Here is an 8,380-nt window from a genome sequence, read left to right on the forward strand (position 1 = left end):
ACCATAGTGCCAGAATGGTTGATCCGCCTAGAGCAGGTGAAGTAATTATAAGCGCTATTGTGCCAAGGTAGACTTTGCCTAAACTAGGTGTACTCGTAAGCGGTGGTGTGATAGAGTGGTTGTTGTGCCTTTTTATGCTGGTGCTAATAAAGGCTAATAATACCCGAGCAGTCAATCAAAGATGATTGCATCACATGCATGATCCATTGTTTTAAGAATGTTTCTTGTAAGTGCTGTTGTGCCAGAGTTGGTTATCCACCTCAATGAGCGAAATGCTCGTGACGGCCAAAGGTGTTGAAAGAAATGTCCATATACATATAAACAAACTTAATGAGGGTCAGTGCCCACACGAGATATGGTATGTAACCTAATTCAGTATTTTCATGTTTAATAGGTGTCACCACTGAAAAAGTGAGAAAAAAAGAGCCATCCACTGTTTTTCACTTGCATTGTGGACGCAAATGATTGAAAATATTTAATAGGGTGCAATGGGTATCAATGGTAAGTGAGATTAAATGGTGGTTTAACATTAAAACAAAGTCATTTATATCCATTCTGACTGTAGGAACACTTCTTCAAAATTAATTGGAAATGTGATACAAGAGGATTATTTGATTGCTGGCTATTTGCTGCAAGAGCGGATCGAGGGCAAACCAGGACCAAGGGATCAATTTGGATCCTGTTTTTTGTTTAGGTTGTTTTGTACAAGTTTTTATTTAGAATTGGATCTGTTTTACGTAATGAATCTATCTCAGATCCGATTTAAAATTATGGTTTCTTTGTTCCCTGTAAATACTCATTATAGGGATTATTATGAGAGGTTGATTGATTGAGTCTGGTTATTTTCTTTTAATTTATGAGCTTATTTATTGTTTATTTTTTTATTACTCTTGCCTTCCATAGCGTAGCTTCGTAGTAGTGTAATTTAGCTATTTTCTACAATCTCTGGTTCCGAGGTTGCATTTCAATTAGAGGAAATCATCTCTGAACCTTATAATCTACTATAATATAAACTTTAGACACTTGGTTTGCAACGCTTGACAGTGGAACAACAATAAAAGTGGTTTCTATGAAATTAGGAAGTTAGTCTTGCAGCTGGCATTAAGACTCATCAGAAGAGAGAGACTATCTTTTTTTTTTAGTTTTGAACATACCGTTACAGTCAAGAGGTGTCACTTTGATAATGGACCTGTGTACTCTGCAGTGTAAAGCTCCATGAGTATCCCACCAGGGATAGTTCTCATTTGGCTTTGACCTTACTGCAAAAAGGATGTGCACCCTGGGTATTGAACTCTCAACCTTCTTAGACTTGAAAGCCTCAAGCCAACCCACCTAGCCAGGTGTGTGGAGCCCTTGTGGGTGAAGAGAGAGACTATCTTAATCCCACTTATTTACAAATTACAAACACTAAGAATAATGTCAACAAAAGATGGATTAGGATTACCCTGTTCATGTTCTACACTGACTTACCTATTGGTGGTGATTTTCAATATCATCTGATCTCAACGCACAATGTTTGACTCTCATCAGGTGTCCGGGTGCCTTTAACTGGTGGGCTTCATGAGGGATTGAGTGTCCTGACCCCACCCAGGTATACCTCACAGAGGAGTGGGCCCATTAAGTGACTCTGTTCTTGGTGTAGGTTCCTCATCATACCAATGAGGGCTCCGCTTGTCTGGTAGGAGCAGCTAGTATTGTCTTGGGATTGCAGGTTCGAAACCCAATGGTATAGTTGTATAACTGGTAGGTGTCTACCTAACCTTAGGAATGGCAGTAGACTGGGGGGAAACGGAGCCCCACCCCGTTTGGACCGAAGATGAAGAACATGAAACTGGGATGGAAGATAAAACCAAAACCCATGCAGCCCGCTCCCTGCCTTGCCCCGTCCACAATCCTTCTTTAGGGATGACAATGGATCGAGGGGAAACGGGGCACCATCACGCCTCGTCCTGTTTGGACTGCAAGGATGGAGGGCAGGATTTTGAGACGGGGCAGGGGTGGAGACCTTGCCCCCCGCCCCGGTCCACTGCCATCCCTACCTAACCCCAGCTTGCCTTAAAAAAAAAAAAAGTTGGACCAACCAGTGCATCTCGTGGTTACTAGCCAACGAGTCCAATCACATCCACAAGCAACCAATGTCAAGAGGACACGAATGTGTACGCAAACTTGATATAGGTACGAGATGAGTGCCAATTTTTTGAAAACTAGGACATGATGACAGTTTTTTTTTCATTAATAAAAGTATTCGTTACTCAAAATATTATTAAAAATAATAAAATAATATAATATAATGTAGAACGTGTCGTTCCATGTCGCACCCACATGTTGTGTCGTGTCAGCTAGATGCGTCCCAGAGACATAGCTAGCAAGTTAGGCCATCTATTTAAAAAAAAAATCACAACTATCTAAAACAATTTAGCATAAAGTGTCTGATATTAGGTCCAGAATAAACTGAGCCAGACACAAGTGGGTTGGAATTGGATCAGTGTGGGTTCATGTTTACATAACACTTGTATATGAAAGGTAGTCACCCAGACCTCGGTCCATTTTAACTAATACTGGCTTTTTCGAGAGATCGACCCACTTTGAAGTTGGATCCAGATATTCACCCCTCTTCTTGGAAATGGGTCCTGGATCACGATAGTATCATGATTCGATTGTGATTTTTTCATGCAAATTTTCAAAACTTTTATTGATCTCATGTTTTTATGAGAACACCTCAACAAATAAGAATTTTAAAATATACACAAAGAAAAAAATTAAAAATGAATCTTTTTAAATGTTCAGCTAACAAAAATGTGTTTAAAACGACTATTTTCCAAAACATCGGGATATTTGCCACTGTGAGCTGCACTAGGTCATACCAATGTCCTAGATACTATGTAAACTGGGTACAGGTACTGAGAGTACCATGCAGAAATTCCAAAAAATATGGGTACGGAAATACACTACAAGAAAACAGGTCATTACGGACCAAAAAAATGACGATAAATTATCATCGTCAATAATAATTCAATCCTGATGATATTTTGTCGTAGTAAAAATATATGTTGCCGACAATATTTTATCGTCGCTCTTATTATGTCGGTAATGTGAATAGGAAGACATAGAAGATGGTAAAAAAAAGATAATGCCAATGACATCAATTTTAAATTATAACGATAATTAATTGTCACCAAATATTGTTTATAATTACAATGATAATTTATTGTCACCAATAATCATACGATCAAAATCAATTTTAATCAATAGTCAATGATAATCATGCTAAAATCATATAGCCCACAATATTTATCGATAGTTTTAAACTAACATAACCGATAATAATTTATCATCGGTATAAGTAACATAGCTGATGATTTTTATCGCTGGCGATGTTCATTTTTTTTTTAAACTAACATAGCCGACGATAAATTATCGCCAGTATAAGAAACATAGCCGATAATTTTTATTGTTAGCTATATCCAATTTTTATTTTTTTAAAAATTTTGAAACTAACATAGTCGACGATAAAAATTATCAGCTAAGTTCCTTATCCTGACGATAAATTATCGTAGCTATAAGAAAAAAATAGCTAACGATATTTAACCTCCGTTATATTCATTTTTAAAAATTTTTAAATTAAATTAGCGGATGATAAATTATTGTCGGTATAAAAAAATAGTCGACAATTTTTATCATTGGCTATATTAGTTTTTAAAAAAATGGGCATAGCCAATGATAAAAATCATCGATTTTTTTTTCAAACGAAATTAGCCAAAGATAAATTATCATCGGAAAGACCACTTCTTTTTTTTGTTAACTCGCAGGATCAAGAGAAACAAGCGTGATTTCCCCCCTCTCTTTCTTCTACCAGGCTTAAACCCTAACTCTCTCTCTCTCTCTCTCTCTCTCTCTCTCTCTCTCTCTCCTACTATAAACTATCCTTTAAGGGTTTTTCTTTTTTTCTTTTTTGCATTAAGAAGGAAGAAAGAAGGAAAGGAGGGTGAAGTCATCCGTCCAACGAATCTCTGGCGAGTGAGGATGCGAGTTTCGACATTCTACCGGTGGCTGGTAAAAAAATACCCGATGGTGGTGGTGAAGATCAATAGCATCGAGATCCCCATTGACACCAGCAAGCCCAACTGTAATGACTCGATCTGAGGCCTCTCGAGCCCAGGTTCATGGAGATCAGTTCTCAGAGGGAAAATACTAAAAAATCATGCTATAAAAAAAATTTCACTTAATAATTGAAGGTTCATACATCCAATTACAATATCATAACTATCCAAAAACAAAAGTAGAATAAAAAGTAAAGGTGAACCATACTTCTGATGTGGCAGAGTCGCAGTCTGAAATTAGGTTCTGTGAGTGGCAGTTGTCCCTTAACCTACAGTTGTAACCAAAAGAAGGGGGTGAGTCTACGATTCAGTAAGATTTCATTTACAAATAGACACGACCATTATAACTGTAGTGAGTTGTAAGCTCTTAGTCTTAATTTAGTTTGCTACTTATGCACACATGTTATTTATGAGTTTTATCTTATTTTTATCATATATCTATTATCATTCTCAAACATATCTTCTACTCAAATCGGTTATTCTAAACATAGCTTTCTCAGGCATAGCAACCCACGTAGAAAACTTTGAGTTTATGATATTAGCCAGACATATAAACCACTCACAACAACATAGTCCAAACCGGCCCAGACTATGGACATAGGTGTTGCAGCTGCTCGCCGGTTAAAAGCCGAGAGCGAAGGAGCTCAATTGGTAGATAGCTGAAGAGACAGAGTAGCTATACCAGCCTCCAAGGTGTCTCAAGGAACTATATCTGCCCCAAAGGTATCTCAAAGAACTATACATGCTTTCAAGGTTTTGTTGTTCATGCTACATTCAACATCCTACATGTGTCTAGTGGGCAACATTTTAACCCGTAAGGGTCACCTAAGAACATCTAAGGTGTTCCCAAGTTGCTCAAGAGGTACACACCTCAACATTACTCTAAATCATGCCTCCTAGTAAAGTTCTTCATCATATTCTATGTGGTCATTCTATACATAACTTTCTTTCAATATTCACATCATGAAATTAGTGCGCTATACAACCATCAATGTATATCTACTAATTACTTTTTAACACATGTCATATATCTGAACTGTTAAGGATGACAACCCACCACAGATTAGTTCACGACACTTACAATGCTCCTCATTAGGCATAAGCGTGGCATTCCTCAAGGTAATACCTACCCTAAGACTCTGAAACTCTACTCTCAATTTTCACGTAACAAATCAATCTCATACATGCAATCATGTCATGCCACATTTATTTTATAACTCAGAAAATATGCATGATCAGGTTTAAGCATCACACTTGAATTTTATAGATTCTTAAGCATGCAAAACAGTGTCTATTCACAATAAACAAAACATACATACTTGAAGCACTTGAAATCATATGGAAGAATTTCTAAACTAACTAGCATATATTTTAATCAACTAAAGAGAAATTTGAAAATGTTCACTTACCTGGAACACTTAAATTTTAATTCTTAGTCTCACGCAGCCTTTGATCTCAAATCAATAAATACCTTGTATCATTATCAAATTTACTAAAATATCCTTAAACTTAACTGTCAAACTCTGACTCTATTCTTTCAGAGTTTGTCCTCATATTCGCTACTAATGAATTCTACTCAAGCAGTAGAATTCAAGGACTCAAAAATCATCCGAATCCGACTTGAGGGTACCAAATTATGCCTTATCTATTATGTAGGCATACCAAGCACAAAATGGTCTTTTTGCTCTTTTGACCAATCATAACAACCTCTATGTCATCTTGATGCTATGTCACTTTAAGATTCACATTCAAATTTTGATTTGGACCCTGGATCTGATATGCCTGATCCAAACCTGTTTGTGATGGTTTGGCATAAGCATAGCGTCTATGCTAGGCATTCTTGGATTTGGACCAACTTCACTACGTCCACTTACTTTTGGATCCATTTGGGTATTCATGATCCAATTTGCATTTTGCATCCAACTTTGATCTAGTGCGTATTGAAAAAATTATGGTCTTTACTATCTTGATTTTTTCACTACACTCGCCCACTCATGCACACCCATATATATATATATATATATATATATATATATATATATATATATATATATATATATATATATATATATATATATCAAAATCTAATTTCGATTTGACCAACATCGAGGCATGACTTGGTCTGGACCTAGTCGGTCTACTTTTAATACCATTCGGGCTCAGTCTGTCCAAACCGAGTTATCAAGAAAACATACCCCAACTCGGTCTGTCCAGACCGAGTCGGTCTGCTATGGCCAAATAGACCTGAACTGGTCCTAACAGACCAAGTCAGTCTGTCACGATATACAGACTCGACTCAGTCCGTGAAGACCGAGTCGGTCTGTCAATGCACTCAGACCTTGGCTCAGTTTGCGCTGACCTGGCTTGGTCCGGTCATGCCCAAACCGAGCAGTATGGTTGACTCAGTGTGCAGAAAATACAGACTGAGTCTGCTCTACACACTTTCTGCAACAGTTTCGACAACACCATTTTTGCCTAACTGTTGCAGTTTCTGCAGATGGGTCGGTGCCACTCGTGATTGTCGATCACCTGTGGCTGTCGTCCTCTTATTTATTTATTTATTTTGGTGCCTTTAGCGATGAGGGCAACTGTCAAACCTCCTACCTCCTCACGACAGGCAGTCCTCCTCTCCTTGTTTTCATCACCAATGGGTGGCAATAGTAGAGAGAAAACCCCTTTGTTGCTCCCTTTCTTCAACTACAAGGCAGAAACATGGTTCTCCATGTCCTTGTTTTGTTGCAACTCGCTGACAACCATGAGATTGTCGGCGACCTCTATATTAAAACAATGAGACAAAGAGGGGGCTTACCTGTCAGCGACCGACGGTGGGTTATCTCCTGCTTCTCCCTTCTCGCTCCCTCTCTGCTTCTCTGGTGTTTAAGTCGGGAAGGGGGAGGAGGCCCACTCTGTTAGAAAAACCGCAAGCAAGAAACAATTGAAGGAAACAATAAACATGAACGATCAAACCAAACACAATAAAGACACAAAGATTTACGTGGAAAAACCTCCCCTCAAACTAGAGAGAGTAAAAAACCACGGCTGCCCAGAGAGAAATCTTATTGTTCTTTTCTGACTGTTACAAGAGAGAAAGAAAAGAAAATATTTATGCAAGGCAAGGGCGACAACCCTAAACATAAACAAATCGGGTCTGATTCATAAGAAACCAGGTCTCAAACATAAGCCCCAAAAAAATTCTGAATCAACCTCCACAACTCATTAATCTCCCACTTGGAGACTGATACAAAAAGACCTCCATCTACCCTGTCTTTCCAATCTCTTCTCTGAATCTCTGGAACGACAACCCTCCCTCATGCTCAATGAATAAGTCCAACTGAGGCAATGCACAACCTCAGTTTCTCAGTGGTCACACCTTTTGTCAACATGTCTGCTGAATTCTTGGCACCAATGATCTTCTCTAATGACAACGTCCCATCATTTATCATCTCTCGAATGTCATGATACCTCAATTGAATGTGTTTTGTTCTTTAATAAAATACTGGATTCGTTGCAAGGCATGAAGCACTCTGACTGTCACTGAAGAGAACACTTTTGTCCTGTTCCTTGCCAATCTCCTTTAGAAAATTCTTCAACCACACTGTCTCCTTTTCGACCTCGAAAATAACAATATATCCAGCTTCTGTGGTTGAGAGGGCAACACATTTCTGAAGTCTTAACATCCAACTGATCGCTGTGTTACCAAGTGTAAACATATATCCGTAAGTGCTCTTCCATCCGTCCACGTCTCCACCAAGGTCTGCATCTACAAAATCCTGCAAGTTGGCACTTCTCTCACTGAAACAATGTGACATACCTAATGTCTTCTTCAGATATCTCAATAGCTACTTCACAGCTTTCCAATGCTCTGGTTTAGGATCCGTCATAAAATGGCTCACAACTCTCACTGCATGAGTAATGTCCAGTCTGGTGCACACTATGGCGTACATGAGACTGCCAACGGTTGAGGCATATGGGACCTTAGCCATTTTCTCTTGTTTCTCATCTGTCTTTGGAGAGTGCTCCTTTGAGAGTTTGAAGTGACTTTCTAGCGGGGTACTTCTAGGCTTTGCATCTTAAACTCTAAACCTTTTCAATGTATTTTTCCTGTGATAGGTTTAGAGTTCCCTTCTCTCTATCTTGAGTGATCCACATACCAAGAATCAGATTTGCTGGGCTCAAGTTCATCTCAAACTCTTTTGACAATTGCCGCTTAAGTATGTTGATTTTCTACATGCTCGAACCTGCAACAAGCATGTCATTTACATACAAAAGCAAAATAATGT

Source organism: Nuphar pumila, chromosome 7 (assembly GCF_984573655.1).
Source record: "Nuphar pumila chromosome 7, dmNupPumi1.hap1.1, whole genome shotgun sequence".
NCBI classification, from domain to species: Eukaryota; Viridiplantae; Streptophyta; class Magnoliopsida; order Nymphaeales; family Nymphaeaceae; genus Nuphar; species Nuphar pumila.